At 44.8% G+C, this 17897-nt stretch overlaps 1 protein-coding gene across 1 annotated transcript in view; it reads right to left on the bottom strand.

The window, feature by feature from the left end:
• The window catches only part of MAPK6 (mitogen-activated protein kinase 6), a 29517-nt gene extending 26358 nt beyond the window's left edge, over positions 1-3159 (bottom strand). The window contains exon 1 of the mRNA XM_027644209.1: positions 2956-3159. The gene's annotated coding sequence lies outside the window, so the exon portion shown is untranslated. The remainder of the gene's footprint in view (positions 1-2955) is intronic.
• Between the last annotated feature and the right edge of the window lie 14738 nt (positions 3160-17897).

The following is a 17897-nucleotide window of genomic DNA, read 5'->3' as shown; positions in this document are numbered from 1 at the left end:
GGAGGCTGTAAGAAAATATCCCACTCACCAGGACTAAGTTTTTTCCTATTATTTTGCTCCAACACATGGTCAGACAGGCTCTCCTGCCACCCAAACCCTGCTGCTTCCCCAGAGTCCTGGGTGCAGACCCTGCACCTCCTCACTGTAGCTGCTGTTACAGGGCTGTAGGGCAGCCAGGAGTCAGAATTACAGGGAGAAACCCCAAGTGTTAGGGGAATGCAACAGTGAAGGAGATGAGGAGCTAAGTATTCATATAATCTCCATCATCAGCTTCTCTGTAATCTCAGGTTTTGGCTGGTTGGAGAGATGGAAACCACATGCAACTGTGTGCAAGGGATGAGGAGAATGGCAACATTAGCCCAGCTTTCTTATGGTTACAGAGGCTGTAATTTCTTTTTCTTTCCACTGTATGTTGTGTGAAAAGCATTCCAAGTCCTGCTGCACTCCCTAGATCCTATTATGAAAAGCTAGATCTTGCAAAGCTGTTTTCCAGTGTGTCAAATTCAGGTTTTTGTGGCTCTGTTTGACAGTTTTACGTTAAATCCCAGCTGAGCAGAAGGTCCCTGAACACCAGGAGTGCACAGACTCCTTGCCACGATGCCTTGCCTGGCTTTGATGCACTTCTTGGGGCCCTCATCTCCAGCCTCAGCAGAGTCTGTCCCACCCCCCTGTCATTCAGCAGCAGGTTTGGGCATGAGCAGAAGACCCCAAAGAGAGAGACAGCTCTGTCCCACAGCTCCTGCTCCACAGGTTAATGCCCACCCACTCCCATGCCACCGTCACCTGTGGGACCTCTCCTGGTCTGGCCCCATGGCCCTGGGGGACTGTCTCACCTGTGGCAGGAGCACACACAGCCTGGGGCCCTTCAGCACAGCGCTGGCTGCTGTGGCAGGCACAGTCTAGGAAATATGTCCCCAAACCTGCCCTTGTGTTCTTTAAAACAAACTTTTATTTATGCTGTGCTGCTGGTGGCAAAAAGCAACCTGAGTCCCCAGTCTACCTTCAGTTACATTTTTCCATGTGCAGAGCTGAAGGTCTGAGGCTCCTCTCCCTCTGCAGAGCAAACACAGCATTTGCAGGAATAAAGCTGCACTTATATAAGTTTCTGAGAATGCCAAGTTGAAAGTCTGACAGAGGAAAAACTTTTAGTAAAAACCTAATTTTTGTCTTTTTGAGAGATCTAATCTATCTCCTGTGCATTCCTGACCTTCAGAAAGCATTTTCATCTCACACATTAAGTATAACAATCCTCTTAACAGAGAACATTTTGTTAGAGCTTTAAATTGGGTTACGTAAATTATTTGTAGTTCTGACAGCAGGTTTCTCTTCCGTCCACGAGGACAGTTGTTATGAGATTGCTACAAGGTTCATTTGCAATCACTGCAGATAATCATCTAAAGGGACTGTTTGAAAGGAGATTTTATCTGGGGCATATGCTACAAGTTTATCACGGCTTTTTATAAAAGCAGCATTTTTGCCAAATAATTTGCGGTGCAGTAGCCTGCATGAGAATTAAGAAATCCCTGATGTGAACAGTAAACTGAGGGGCAAAAAAAAATATTTCTAAGTCCCACAAGCTTTAGAAGGGACAGAACATGAAGGGAAACCCCCCCAAGAAATATATATGTATATAGGTGGCACTGAGCATGTCTCAATCCATGACTTTACTCTTGTTGACTGCAGCAGGAATTGCAAACAATCAGGATCAGGCTCTTTGTTCCCACTAGATACTTGTTCAGAAAAAGGCAAGAGTTGAAAAACTATTCAAGAAGTTACAGCACTACTTTTAGCATTACATCAGATCAGTCAATGAGCTAAAACACAATTTGGAGCACTCTCCTCCTTTCAGTCTTTCTTCTCTCCAGCCCCTAACCAGGCATGGTCTTAGACAATGGTTTTGGAAGGAAGAGTTCTCCGGCAGGAGAGCCCTCCTGCCTCCCTTTCTCTTGTCACTGGTAAGGCTGATTGGAGAAAAGAGGTTTCTACTGATTTCTTCAGGGGTGGGAAAAGAAGGGCATAATTTATAAATTTGGATTAATTTTTTACATTTCCCTTTGCATTTATGAGCTCCTAAAAAAACCCCAATTAAGCAATAAAACAATATTTTATTCAACTTGAAAGCATTTTGTTGGACTTCAAGAACAATTATTTACTGACACAGAATTTTAAAATGAAAACTTTCAAATGAAAATATGGACATTTAATTTTTAAGTCTTTGTAAGAGCATTTCAGATTTTTTGCTCCCTTAGGTAACAAGAGCAGTGAGTTAAAAGTTTCATCCAATGCTAAATATGAGGTCCAGTAAACCTGATTTCTACACTCCTGCTGGCATTACATTCTCCACACCAGTGGTGCAGAAACCAACAAACCCTTCTGCAGCATCAGAGTACTGTAAGGAGTGACATTTTCAAGGAGAAAAAAACTTGTGGGTTTGTAAACCACACACACACATGCACAAACAGAAGAACCATGCAAAAGGTGCTCAGCAGAGGAGGACCTTTACACATAAAACTTAAATTAATATCTACTAACATTTCCAAATCTACTCAGGAATACCTTAGTGTTTCCAATTGTATTGAGCTAACTCATGGTATTTTATTTTTCCTTCATATTCACTCCCTGTCTTTCTTTGGTGCCAAATATTTATTTTCAGCATTCTATACAGAGTTGGCTCACAGTTCTATTAGCAGTCTCTCTTATAATATTTTATCTACAGAGAATGCAGTGCATTAATAGTTCTAGGGACAATGTTAGGTATTCCTCTGAATTATCTAGAGACACTAGCTGACTAATATACAATGATTTTATTTCTCTAAAAGACATTATTTTGGCAATTCTCAAAGAGAAAGAAATGTTTCTAAGTGTTAGTTAGAAAGGTTGATCTTAATCCTTTATACTTCTTTCTCTCTAAACAAACAGATCTCAGGGGAGAATACACACAGACATTTAACTTACCATTACTGCAGCTATCTTTTGACTTCCTCAGTATCATTAATATTTAAGCAGAAAGAACAGAACAAACAATTATCCTAATGATACCACACCAGAACTACCACAGTAATTTTTCAAAAGTCATCCAGAAGAAGTGAGAAGGTCAATCAGAAAGCACGAGGCAGGAATAGCTGTGCTCCGATGAGGAGGGGAAGGTTATGTGGCTGTGATATGAGTAGTGCACAGCTGTTACTCTAGTAATAATTCATCATATTAATATTTAAATGAGAGGAGGAGGAGGAGGAGGGCACGAGATTGTGTGTGACTCAACAGTCCCTCCCTGTCCTCAAGCAGAAAAATAGGCCACCAATAAAGAAAGAGCATTAGGAACTATAGAGTGGGAAGGTTTGTTTTCATTACCTCATGAATAAAAGTGGGCAAACTGGTCCCTGAAGAAGTCTAGAAATTATCCTGCTTTTACTATTGCAAGTCAAATTCTGTTTCTACTCTCAGAAGCAGCCATTACCTAATGAACAAATTGATCCAGCAACCAGTGCTCCAGGTCTGCATGTGGTATTTCTTGGATTTCAGCTTATTTCCAGCAAGCTTCTACACTTCCTGCAAAGAGCTGCCTGCAGGAGTCTTGCCTGGCAGTTCCTTGCAGGGAATTGCTGAATTGCTGTTGTCTACAGACACATTTACAAAACCATTTCTTTAATGGTGGCTAACTCACCTCCAGGCTGGTTGTGTTACCTTGGCTCATCAGGGTCTGTGGATGGGCAAGCTCAGGAGACTTGAGGAGGAGTAGGAGGAGCTCCCTGCAGGCTGGGGTGTTGCGAGGAGCAGAGCCTCAGCCCCGGGGAACCTGGGGGAGCTGCAGGAGGCAGAGCAGCAACACCCAGCAACAGAAAGCTCAGCATGAGGTGGAGGGCTGGAGGAAACAGCTGATGCAGGTATGACCCAGACAGATGTGGGTGGCATCCCTGGCAGGAGAGGCAGCCTGACTACACTTGGTTGCATATAGGGTTGCACAACTGTATCCAATAATTCAATATAAACACACCTCTCACATGCTGGGTTTTGGAGGGTTGGCATTGTTTTTTTAATTATGTACAATTCCCTCCTCCTTGTTAGAGTGTTACTGTGGCAGCCTTGGCTGAGCATGGCCTTGTTGGCTTTATAGCTCTAAAAAGGTAACAAGCAACCATTTAATCAGACATGCAGACACAGACTCCAGAAGTGGCCATGAGGCTAAATAACAAATAGTTTGTAACAGAACAAATCCACAGAAAAGCATTTGGCTCAGTGCTCAGCAGGGTACACAAAGTACAGCCATTAGGAGATGCCAAACTCATGCAGTAACATCAGTTCTCAGCACACCAGGGTAAATTCTTCGTCAGAAATTTTCTATTTTTTCCTATTCAAGCAAAGGCATTCCCCCCTCCTTTCATTTCATTAGCCTAATCCTCCATGATCAAGTTTGCAAACAATCTGAGTTAACACCGATATTATTTTTAGCTGATTGATATGAAGGTTTTATTTGCTGCAATCTGTACAAGAGGATTTGTGTTATTAATACATTGCAGAAAACACCACTTGTCAGGTCTTCTCCACAACCATTGTCAACGTCCCGGAAGACAGACCATTTAAATCTGGTCTCCATAACTTGCTGCAAATGTTCGTACATAAAGCAGAGTCAGACCCCTGGACATACTGGAGGAATGGGGAATATTGAGTACATGACAAGAGGCTGCAGGAAGATACCCTCTTCTCTGTTTTAGTAATACACAGTAGTTGCAGAAGTTGGATTCTTCCTTCCTGGATTTTGGGAGTGCTGAAGGAACACACCTGCCATGCTGGCTTTAATCCCCAGCAGAGCCCTCCCTCCAGCGCCACCACTGCTCCTGCCTCATGAGTAGGACAGATATATGAGGTTGGAATCAGCAACTTAATGAACCCAGGCTGATATATCATTTTAAATTAGAAGAAGAACTGGTGAACAAAGGCTAAAAAGTCTTTGCAACCACTGAATTATTGATTGAAGGTGAGTGTGTGATGGAAGATAAACATTTTCAGATACAGGCTGGGTGAGATGACAGATTTAATAGCTTCCGTAAAATACAACATTGTAACAGCTTTATAACTGTCTTTGTGGGTAACCATCAGTTACCAGCTGGACTTGGTGGCTACTGGATCACTGTACAAAATTTGAGGAGGCACAGAAGCCCAGGCTCAGATTTGCTCCTTTCAGTGACAGAAGTTGCGAGTTTAATCCAAATCCGTGGTCTTGGTTCAGAAGAGGCTACAGCCTCTGTTGACAAGTACCTTTGAGGTTAAGGCTTTTTCAGGCTTTGTGTAATGTCTGCTCAAATGCCACATCATTCCAACCTATGCTCTTAGTTAAAAAGGGAAAAAAAAAAAAAAGGCAAAATCACATTTGCCCTTGGAACAGAGGGGTCAATGTGAAGAGCCATGCTGGCACCACAATCCCTAAACACTCATCACATGCAAATTCTAATTTAATTAGCATCACTAGGGTTTAAAGGTACAACCCCCATGTGCAAACTGCTGGGTACAGCCCCTGGAATGGTCAAACACAGCCTGTACCCATTCCCAAATTTTTTCTTAATCAGACAGGCTCCATGGTTTGTCTTCCTAGTTGAAGGAAGCAGTCGAGCTTCTCAAAGGCCACACAAGAGGACAAACTCCCCCCTGGCTTTGCGAAGGCCACGTGGTCCACTTGAGATAATAAGAAATGCTCTCAGAAGTGCTGTGTCTTAATTTAGATTTCAAGTAACAGCAGCAAGGCTTACATAGTTATTTAGCAGTCAAAAGAGGGGGGTAGGCTTTTTATAGTCTAAACTTTATGGAGTGATAAAGATCTATTAATCATCTAACATGCACTTTATCTACAGACAAACAGGATTAAAAATAGAGCAGGTAAGTTTCGTCTCCTTTTTTTTTTTTTTATTGGCATGGGAACAGAAAGCTGGCAGATGAGGAAGAAGAAGGTTGCTGAGGATGCTGAGCACAAGGCTATGGCTGAGGACTGCAACCAGAGCTGCCTCAGTTGTTGTATCTCCCTGATGAGAGGCCAGATCTTAGGTAACCTCAAGTGGCCCTTTTCTGTAATGAGGATCTCAGTATTTGGCCTATTCATATTTTTAATTTCTCTGATTTTGGTCCAGGAAATCACAAGGCTTGTTCTGGCATTTTACCACTGGAATCAATGCAAAGAATTCTTTCTTTTAAGTGCTTGGCTCTGCCTCAGAGTTTTTTAATCTTTCCTTTCCTAAATGTAACTGATTGATAGGAGTGTGCGTCCCTGGGTCAGTTTTCAACTCATGTTCCTCATAGCTTAACTTGGAAGAAATACCAACAGTTACACAAAGAATTTTCCTTGGGACAGTCTGGAAACCCTGACTGTCAATAAATAATTTCTACCAAGTGAAACACTGACAGAGCTACACTGCTCAGCTGACTATACTGTGAAACATTAACCTCCTTCCCTGTCCTGTGGTGGCAGAGATTGTGTTTTGATGCTTTGTGACCCATGACTGACCTCACCGTGGACTCCTGTATTTTCAGCACACCTCCTTGAGATTTGGGATTCAGTTACATGGCACCTATATTTAAAGAAGCAGACGGGAAACAGCAACTTTCATTTCTTCCTTGTCTCTACTGAGCATTATATACAATGAGAGTGGGGCAGATAATGCCAGGACACCTGTTCCTCATCCAAGGATGCTCAGTTTCCCTGATACACACCCCCAGTGGTGCTGCCTGGTGTAAGGGGCTCTGCCTGCCATCACCTGGGGACCTGGCTGCTTTGCACACTCTGAAGAGCTGAGGGCTGGGGAGGAAGGGGAGAAATATGGTGCCAAGGAGAGTGAGGGAACTGCAGAACCAGATGGCTGTGGTCACCCCCTGTGACATAACACTCATCTCTGACAGAGCTCCCTGGACACAGCCATGCCCAGCAATCAGGAGCACCAGTGAGTCCAGTAGCACCACTGTCACCTCAGGGGTTTCTAGGGCTGAATGACGTGGGCACCACACGTTTGAATGCCATTACATGTACAGCTGTACCTGCAGCAAACAGGGCATGAATTTGTACCCATTGCTGCTGGACAGGAACTGTGACACTGGAGATGCCAGGGCTGTCATTCCATGGAGCTCCAGGACCTTGTGATAAATTCCTGAGGGTGTCAGAGGGTGAGATGCTCTGGGAGACCCCTCCTTACTCCAACAACCCCCACAGAGAGTGTTTGCCCAGGAGAAGGTTGTGGGTGATGCCAGAGCAGCACGTGAGCAGGAGCCACCTCATCAGTATCCTAATTGACACCTATGCCTCTGGCTCTTCCCTATTCACTCCTTTCTACCTCACCCCTCCACTAAGTTTCTTTACACCCACACTTCTCCACACCCACAATTCTCTCTCCTCCACCTGTCATAATACACAGGCTGGCTGTGCAAGCCCACGACACACTGTTCAGTCCCATCAGCAAGCCCAGAAAAGAAAGCCTTGTTCAGGCCCCTGCTCTTGGGGTGCCAACCAAGCAGAACACCAGACCTCCCTTCCAGATGGGTTTCCAGAGGAGCTTTATCCCTGATGGCATTGCCCTGCACAGGGATCCATCTCAGGAGAGCTGCATGACTTTGCCAAGCCTGCACCAGCAGCCCAGAGCTATTTTGTAATTAGAATGATTAACTCAAACAAGAGGAGTTGTTAAAAGAGACATATGCAGAAGAGTGTTTTGTGGAAAGGGCTGGGTGAGGAAGAACAAGGCAATTTAATATTCTTATAAAGAGCACTGATCCAGAAAAGAAAGGAAAAGATTTTTTTTTTCATTAAAAACCAAACCAAACTCCACTTTTCCCTCAGTGTCAGCAGACTGCCCAGCCTCCTGTGGAAAGGCTGCTACAGCTCTGCCCGCTGGCCCAGGCCTGACAATGCTGCCCTAGGAGGAAAAAAAAGGCCAAACTAAACAAACAAAAAGCCCCACTCCTACTCCGAAGTCAGCCCTGCAACCTGTACACACCAGTCAGTGCACAGCCAGGACAGCTGAGGAGAGATTAGGGCAGTGTACGGGAACAAGCTCACACAGCTCAAAGTCCACAGCTCCTGGGAGGGCCCCTGGCTTCCACCAGGGCTGGACCAGTCCGGCACAGGCAGATCCCTCTCCCCCTTGTGCCCTGGCTTTCTTTGGAGCTTGTGCTCCCAGGGGCCTGGGCAGATCCTGAGGGACACAGGGAACAAAGTACATGCCATGTCCTGGCCAAGCTCTGCCAGGGACAAGGTAAGAAAGGACCGTAAGCTGCCCCCTGCTTCTGGAGGCTCAGGTTTTGGGCTGCTCATTTGCATGCTCATTAAGAGGTGTCCAGTATTGACCTCCGAGGCTCGGCAGGAAAAAAACAAAGGAAAATTTCATATGGCCCTCAGCTGTCTCCATATCCAGTTAGCACCTCTACTTACGAGAGGTGCTACTGCCAGGCCAGGTACCTGAGGCTGGAGTGCCCACCACTGAGGTTAATCACACTGCAGATTTGGCACCAGGGCCTCAGCCCTGCCACCTGCGTGGGCTGCTCTGCCTGCTGGGTGCTGGCCACCTGGCCATTCCTTTGCCTTCTGCTTGCTCAGCATGACAGAGTTGTTAGTGGAGCTGTCTACAGGATACTCTCTTGTCTGGCATCTCCCTCCAGAGCTTGTGGTCAAACTCTCGTTATTTTGTCTTCAGCATCAGCAACTCTCATATAGAGATTCTCAAGCAGGCTGAGATATTGCTTGAGAAACCCAGCACACTGCTCTACCTGCTTTACCTGCTCAGCCTCCCCTTCAGCCTTCCCTAGGCCAAGCTAAAGTAATTTCAGCAACTTGGATGGTAAAACATTTAGTCTTAAGGTCACAGCTGGGAGGAAACTGTAACAGGGCAGCTCAGATACAGCCATCCTTATAGAGTCCTACAAATTCATAGAATCATGGAATCACAAAATGGTTTGGGTTGGAAGGGACCTTAAAGATCATCTAGTTCCACCCCCCATGCCATGGACAGGGACAACTTCCATGAGATGAGGTTGCTCAAAGCCCCAACCAACCTGACCTTGAACACTTCCAGGGATGGGGCACCCACAACTTCCCTGTGCCAGTGCCTCACCACCCCAGTGAAGAATTTATTCCCCATATCTAATCTAAATCTACACTCTTTCAGTTTAAAGCTATTCCCCCTTGTCCCACTACATGTCCTTGTCAAAAGTCCTTCTCCAGCTTTCTTGTAGTCCCCTTTACATACTGGAAGGTGCTCTGAGCTCTTCCTGGTGACGCCTTCTCTTCTCCAGGCTGAACAACCCCAGCACTTTCAGCCTGTCTTCATAGGAGAGGTGCTCCAGTCCTGTGAACATCTTTGTGGCCTCCTCTGAGCTTGCTCCAACTGGTCCACGTCCTTCTTATGTTGGGGGTCCCAGAGCTGGGTGCAACACTCCAGGTGGGGTCTCATGAGAGCAGTGCAGAGGGAGAGCTCTCTGAAGATAGATGTTTGTTCATAAGAGATGGTGTCAGTGCCTGCTGTACATGCCCAACCATGAGAGGTAAATCCATAAGGAGTGATTCACCCTGCTGCCTATGGACCTGACCCAAGAGGTTTGGATATGTATATTCAGGGACTAGAAACATAACATCCACAACAGATACACCACCCCAAACATGGAAATATTCCTGCCACGTCCTCACTGTAGCTGGCTCAGTCTTGACCCTGTAAATGAACAGTGCCTAATGCTGGTGAAGGTAGCAAAACCTCTGTCAGAAGCTCAAACTCTGGAACAAACAGAAGTATTACAGGGAGGGAGAACAGAGGTAAGAGGAAAGGGAAAAAGGGAAGGCAGAAAATTCAACAGAGGTTATATTGTGAGTGAGGATCAGGCAGCTTAAAGTGCCATAAAATCCTTTATACAAATGTTCTTGCAGTAAAATGAAATAGCAGCTATTCTCAGGGAAGCTGCAGCTGCCCTCAGTGATTATAACAACAGCCTGAAGGATGCCATATTTTTTCCTTTTTGAACCAGTTGCTCTCACTGGTGGTATGTACCTGTATACTTACAGAGTACTTTAGATCACCATATCAAGTTCACATGAAAACTGTTTAATACATTTATACACCCAGGCTGGATAGGGCTTTGTACAATAACCATTTCTCATGGTGAGATAAGGGACAGAACTAAATGAGCCACTAACTGTCCATCAAAGCACACATAGGTTTATTCATGACTCTCCTTACCCCTGGGAACAGATAAACAGTTTAGATATCCCTCAATTAAATCTCTCCAGGACCACCTAGTCACAGATTTGTTTTTGATTTCTTACTTTTTAAACCTTTTGTCCCCATCTGCTGAGTTCACTACAGTCAAGGTTGGTGCAGTATTACCCTTCTTTATTTCAATCCTTTCTTTTGCCAGAAGGTTAGTCAACATTTTGAGTTCCACCCCACTGGCTCAGACAAAATCTCACTGATTGCAAAGATGAATGGGGCTCATTTCCTCGCTTTGTCCCATGGGACAAGAAATGTACTTAATAATGCTCCAGGTTACATATGGCTCATATATACTGCCAGGGCCTCCCAGCACTGCCTGCTCCAGAGCAGATTTCCTGTATCCCAGACAGCTTCCCATTTAAACAGGCACACACTTCCTTCCCACCATGCAGGTGGGACTGTAAGTACCCATGACCCTGCATTATTAAGCCCATATCTTCTGAGCAGGCCACAAGGGCATAGTGGAAGCAAAAGGGTAGTGTTTAAGCCATCAAACAGCTATTCTTTTATCAGAGCAGCAGCAAAACCAGCACTGCACAGATCCAAAGAGGAAACTCTGCCATAATAAGCTTAGATCAGAGTGCAAAGTAGGTGGAAACATGCCAGTTAATGACTTCCAGCTCCTACATGCAAAGCACACTAGAGGAGGACAAATGGAGCAGTGTCTGTCCTTAGCTTGAGAAGTCACAAAGCTTGTTTCTTCTAGATGCTCCATTTGTGCATTTGGAGAGGGGGTGGCATTAGGGGTGGACAAAAACAATGACACATAGAAACATGACGCTTATTTGGATCTCAAATCAGACAGGCTTTCCCAACATTCTATGATATTAATAGTTGGATCTTCATTTAACCCATTACAGGCAGAGCTGTTTCATGAATTCAGATATCACACTGAGTCCTGAGACTAGTACTGCTTCTCCTCAGGGCTGGGAAGACAGGGAGGGAGGGTTGGGACCCCACTTGCATTGGGTCACTTCTTTCTTTACCCTTGGATTTCAGAACAGGCATTTCCAAAATATACTGAGCTTGTCATAGAATAAGGGGTGCAGCCACAACCTCATGCTTCACAGGACAGTGAGAAATCCTCCAGCATGCAACTAGGACTACAGGACAAGGGGAGGGAAAGAAAACTGCATCTTTGAACTGCAAGTGGATTAGCACTGAAATAGAAATTGAGCTCCATGATATACAGTCCTCTCAGAATGTGGGCTTGATAACAATGCATACACTGCCCACAAAGCAGGACCAGTGACTACCTGGGAACCAGCAACAGGCCCAGGCCAAAGAGAAGCAGGTCAAGAGTCTCTAAGGTTCAACCATTATATTCAACACACACCCAAAGGGCCAAGAAGTCTGTAGGACTGTACTGATAAGCAGCAGGACTGCCTCAGGCCATGCCATCACTCTGTGTCATCATCCCCACTACAAAGGGTTGACCATTCCCATGTTTCTCAGATGTCTGCCTTTACTGTTCACCACTCTTGCAATCAGAGGGAAGTTTGGGACTGAAATTCCAGACTGCCACCCTGTTTGCCGCTAAAGCATCCAGCCATGCCATTCCCCTGGCCTTCAGCAGGCCCTCAGATTAGACCTCCCCCAGAGAGATCACCTCCACTCTGTCCTGCCTTTCTTCCCCCTCACCCCTCCAGAGGCTGAACAGCCGGTCCTGTCTCTCCCAGCTCCTCAACCAGGGCTACCCTGAGAGAGCTGATGGCCAGTGCATTACCAGGCTCTGTGCTGTGGGGTCTCAGTGCCACACACAGCAGACAAGGTTGGGGTGCCCTTGCTGGGAGAAGGATCCAGTCAGACACCGGCTGGAAGTCCCTGAGATAAAAGCTCCTGTAGAGGGAGAAGGGTGAGAAGCAGAAGGATACACACTGACTTTGCTCTCACTGAGAGACACCTTTACAGTCCAGCACCCTGGGAACAGAAAAGAGTGTATTCTGGGGCTGAACAAACCTGAAACTTCAACTTTCAGAAGTTGGGTGATTGTTCTGCCTGATTGTTTTGCAGCATGTGAACCCCATGTTAAGTGCAGGTTTTCCACCCAAAACTCAAAGCAAAACTGCTGAAACCACAGACTTTTACAGAAGCTCTGCCCAAAATAACTGCCTTAGCACAGGTTTGCTGAAAATTCAAATCTCTCTTGTGGGCAGGGCACAGGGTTTCAGGCTGGTGAGGAGAACAGAAGCTGGGGACCTCCATGGGAAGGACTAAGGCAGAGGAAGAGCAGGAAAGCCAGGAGCCCAGCCCTGCTTCCCAGAGCACCAGCCCATACCCAGTGCATCCAGCAGCTCTGCACATCTATTGCTTGAACCACCAAAGCTGTTCCTGAGTTGTCGGCATTTCTGGACATCAGTCCCTGTATGTGATGATGAAGTTCTTTGCCTCAATTACCACATCTGTTTTGCTGCCCACTGGGAGTAAGGACTGTAAACTTTTCCAACACTTGCATGAGTGATTTTCGAGCTTCTGCTCCCCAATTCATGACCACTCTGCAGTCTGCTCATGCTCCAGCCATGACTTTGTGCCTTCCCTCTCTATTGTAATCCAAGCTGGGAGCCTACTTCACTCACTCTTTTTAGCAGCCTATTCTCCATATCTGTTATAAACTCAGCAATGCTAAGAACGTAGGACACAACAGTGCTTAAATGGGATACCTGATGTCAGGAATAGCTTCCCTGGCTCCTTGAGTGGAACTGCAGCTTGACAAACACCACTGCAAGCCTTGGAGAATGTGGGAACAACTCTTCCCCTCTGTGAGCTGGATATGTTGTTCTTCACCCTGGATAACAGGCCATTCTGCACCTTTCAGTTACTTCTTAGAGCTGCCAGGTCAGCCAGAAGCTGCTCTTTGCTTTATTTTCTTTTTTTTTTTTTTTTTCCCTTCATAAGCCACAGACAAAAGAAAACCACAGAGGGAAGAAAAGCCTTTAATCAGCATTGGAGATTTGGCTACTACACTACAGCTCTCTCTTTTATTTTTTAACCAGGCAGATCTATAGCAGAGATAAGCATATGCTTAAGCAGTTTGCTGAATCAGAATCAAAAGAGTACTTAGATTCTCCACTCAAAAGTTGCTTTGATACCTCAGTTATGTGATTCACTTAAGCTGTACATGCAAATGAAATAAATATTTTTTTTTTCTCCCATGCTTTTGATGCTGATATTTCTTTAGGAAAGAGTGCATGTCCTCTGTCTAACAGATTTCATTTTTCTTTGGCAAGATTGATGCTGCTGGGTGGTACGAACAGACGGTCACCTTGTCTGAAGTGACACTGACAGTCAACAGATTTGGTCCCCAGGAGTCAGGCAGCTAAAGGCAGTCTGGCAACTATCTGCTATTCAAAATACTCTTAAATCTCTGCTCTGAAGACACAATCTAGACCAAAAAAAAGCCTTGACATAACAGCCCTGTCTCTGACACCAGATTTTCTCAATACAGTAAAAAAGACAAACTTTCCTACTAAGGGTAGTTCTGCTGGCAGAGCATCTCCCAGTTCAGTAAGTTAAATAACCTAAACAGGAAGAAGATTACATTGATTTAATTATACACCTACAATGGCATTTTAATAATACAGAAATGGCATAACTTTTTTTTATTTAACCAGCATTTCATTATCATAAGCTTCTAATGTGGGCCTGGCCTTAAAGACCTGTGGGACAAATTTAAGCTATAAGTCATTTCATGCTGGAAAAATCTGTAACCATTATCCTTTGCAGATGCAGAAGCCATTGCACCCTGCTACACAAAGCAAAGGCACTTGCTTTGGTGTTTTTTTTAGAGAGGAGACTTCACTTGACTTTAATTTTTCCCCTTACAATAGAGAGCAACCCTGAAGAGTTTTGCAGACAGCTTTTCAAAATAAACACACAACATCACATTGCTGCTGGGAGGGAAGGGACAAGCTCTGCTCCTCAGGGGCAGGAAATGAGTGCTAGGGGAGCAGGACGACTTGCAGAGGGGACGGCAGCTCCTTGGGAGCACCCGAGCCAGGGCCAGCTGCTCCTGGCCCCACGCATTCTCCATCGGTGCAACATCGATTCCCATCAGACCAACAGCCTCAAGGCCAGGCTTTGTGGATCATTTCTGAAAAGCTTTTTACTAAGAAAAAAACCAAACCAACAAACCAACCCCAAACGAACCAAAGGAAGGCTGATATTTGAAGTTGCTTCCACATGGTTTTATGCTTTAAAAATCAGGAAGGATGGTGCTGTAGAACCTGACCCCCTTGGTTACATATATACTGCAGGGGTCTGTAATGCAACATGGTGCTGTATATCTGCTTTTTGTATATGTATGAACTGAAAGTACACATTAATTTCTGTAGTTAATGACCAAGAGAAAAATGAATGTCAGCAAAAGCAGCTTCCATTTGGATGAATACTGGTCTGAGTCTCAGCAGTGGTCAAATGGGAAGTTTGCAAAGCAGGCCTGGAGGAGCAATTAGAAGAGGTTGACCTCAGTGTTAAAACATCCTTCCTTACATTTTCTCCTTGAAAGGCAGATAGTTGCATGCAATCAAGTTGGGGCAATTAAAAAAATTACCATTCCAGTGGTCGAAAAGTTGCATCCTGGTCAGTTTAAACTCCCTGTAGGTGACTGGGGATGTCCTGCCTGACTGTGCACTAGAAACATAACTGCAGTTCATGCGTCTTTGCTGAGGGAGCCAGCACTGCCCCACCACCACAGTTGGGTCACCCATGCTGGTGTGGCCATCCAGTCTCCTGCAGCACAGGCTGTTCAGGGGCCTTTATAGTGCAAGATATGGGATTGCCAGAACTAGACAGGGCAGGGGTTGGTTTGCTGCTCTGACAGCAGGGAATCTGACATCAGTGCCAAAGCCATGATCGACACACTGTGCTGCAAAGAGGTGGGATTTCTGGGTGCTGAACCAGCTAAAGAACAAAGCCACAACACTGCAGCAGTTTGGGTCTGTGCATTGCACAGGACAAAACCCTTCCAGTGCAGTGGCAGCAGCCTGGGGGGCTTGCTGGGCAGTGGAGGTGGCTTTCTCTTACATAGACTATCGCAGCTGTAATAAAATGAGTGAGCAGTTCACTGCACCTGAGTTGGTCCCATCCTGCCCTGGTCATGTTTGTTTTGCTTCAGCCTCCTGCTTTTCTCTCTTGTTCTGATGAGGAAAGGCCAGGGCAAGGAGAAGGAAAACATGTTTTCTGCCTTCTTTTGAACAACAGAGGATTCTGCAATACACTGATCTGTGAGGCAGCAAATACCAGGAAGGGCCAGAACAGCGTGAAACCCCTTTGGCCTCCTGATGCTGACAAGAACTTTACCACTGACTCTATTAGTGTTGTATGGGGAAAGTGCAGGCACTGTTTATACAATAGTGAATATTTTATGTCTGAATAAGAGGTTTAATTAATGTTGATCATGCCAGCCATAACAAAGATACATATTTTTTCTGTTTAATCAGCAAAAAACCCACCCCTTCTCTAACTGTTAAATTCTATCAGAATAAACACCCATTTGGTGTTATTATACTTAGTTTAGAAACAGGCAGAGGAAGCCATTTCCCTTGACATTTCCTCTACATAACCTTAATACAGCATAATAAACAATTCAGTTATGCTGACATCGTTACTAAGTCTGACATCAAGGTGCTGCTTTTCAAAGAGGGAGAAATTCAGGCATAAATTTTCAAGACATATCATTGCTCCACAGCTTTCCTACGACAACACCAAGCCCTTTCCTAGACAGAAAGGCTAATGAGTCTCTTCAGAGAATGGCACTGGTTTCAGCTCATTTCCACAGATATAGAAATAGAAGCAGGAATGGAAATAGAAGTAGAAATAGAAGTGTTGGTGGCAAGGCCAAGTGGGTAAGAAAGGCTTCAGGCTGCAAAAAGCTGAGTAATCCTGTGCAACGCCAAGCTGCTCTGGGTAGGGGCTCAGGGCACGCAGTTCAGGACAGAAAGACTTAAGCACCCTGCAGGATCAAGCTGTTACTACTGAATTCCCCTCTTTTGCAATCTGTCAGAGAACAGCTGTGCCAAAGTGGAAAAAAATCCCAGAAAGTTATTGAAACATTCTTACTATTAAAGACCTCATGTTTCCACTGCAAATGGATGAAACTCCCAGTGAGATTTCTGGTGTCTGTTAAGGTCAGTGTTTGTGGAATTACAAAATATCAGGCATTCTGTGATGCTGTACTCATAGATTCTGGGAACATTTTTAAGCAAGACTAGAAAAAAAGTTGCAACTTGCTTGTTGTGCTTTACCCCACTGCTTGCCTGTAAGCGCACATAACACTAATTTACTGTCCTTTCTGCCACTGACTGTGACTCAACCTCCTTTCCTTGTGTACATCCCTTCTGACTTTGCCCCAGTTTTTTCTAGTAACTGGGGCTACTTTAAAAAGTTTTCCATTGCCTGCATTTAAAATCTCCAATGAAGGGGCTACAGTGACTTTCAGACTGAACAGCACCTTGCTACCTTTAGCTGCAAGGTTAGATATTCTATTCCTGTTGTTCAAACTGGCAATCACAAAATTAAGGGTTTAAAGAGGTGCATCACACCAACCACTGTCATCTTCCTCCAACTCCACCAGTGTCCCCACCAATGTGAGGGGAAAGATTGCAGAACAGAGAATTAGGTGTGCTGTCTCTCTCTGAACTGCATTGCTTAATTTTTTCCTTAATCGCTAGTATATAATATTCCTTTTGGGAAACAAAACCTTTTCCATAAAGAACTGAGGATCGCTTCAGACTGAAAGGGTTTTCCCCCTTTTTCATCCCTCTAGAAATGCACTCGGCATCGACAGATTTTAATATCTCACTTTGGCGAGGAGAGATCAGACACAAAATGGCATTCCATGCAAGTGAGGACTCATTACTGTGAAGCTGTTGTTTCTTGCCCAGCCAGTTATAACTCAAGCCTATAAAACTTCCATTGTTCAAACCTGGAATGTCTCACAGGCTATCCCTGGACATGGTAAATCACAAATCCTCATCCACTGGACCAACATGGGTTCCCAAACGTGCACAGGGTGGAAAAGTAACCCAAGACTGTACCATTTGAGCAAGTTCTGTCCAGGGATCTCCAGTGAAGGTTTTAATTCCATCTGTGGAAGTACAGACACTGAGGGGTGAAGTCACTTGCCTTGAGGCATGCAACAATTTAATTGCAGAGCTGGAAATAAAACTGAGGAATATGAACATGCTGGACCATGCTATAATCAGCAGATGCTATTGCTTCCAAGTTCTAATTAAAGAGCTGTCATTACACAAAAAGCATTTGTATTTTGCAGTAAAACTGATAAAGCTCAGTAGTCTGGAATAGTGGAGAGGAGGCATACGTTTTTAAATCTCCCAAAGATGACAATACACTGGGGCTTTTTCAGTCTACCTCAGCCTCTGTAGCTAACTGATCCCATCCATGGGGTCTCTCTCTGCTCTAACAAACACAGGATCTTGCCAGTCCAAATTAAGTATTGCTTAAAATATATAGGCTACACTACAATTTCTTACCTGAGACTGTGTGAAAGAAACAGCCCTGTAGCACTCTCACAAAATAGATAGAATAACCAGTGGGAAAAATAACAAGTCTGGGAGAGAATAGAAGTCGCTGATGTGCTGCAGCCATCATTATTAACACAGCTGGCAATGTTTAAATGCATGAAAATAGATGGTAATCCAAATC

Source organism: Corapipo altera, unplaced genomic scaffold (genome assembly GCF_003945725.1).
Source record: "Corapipo altera isolate COAL_440 unplaced genomic scaffold, ASM394572v1 50, whole genome shotgun sequence".
Taxonomy (NCBI): domain Eukaryota; kingdom Metazoa; phylum Chordata; class Aves; order Passeriformes; family Pipridae; genus Corapipo; species Corapipo altera.
Note: the sequence above shows the minus strand (reverse complement) of the source record. Positions and strands in the feature narration are given on the sequence as shown.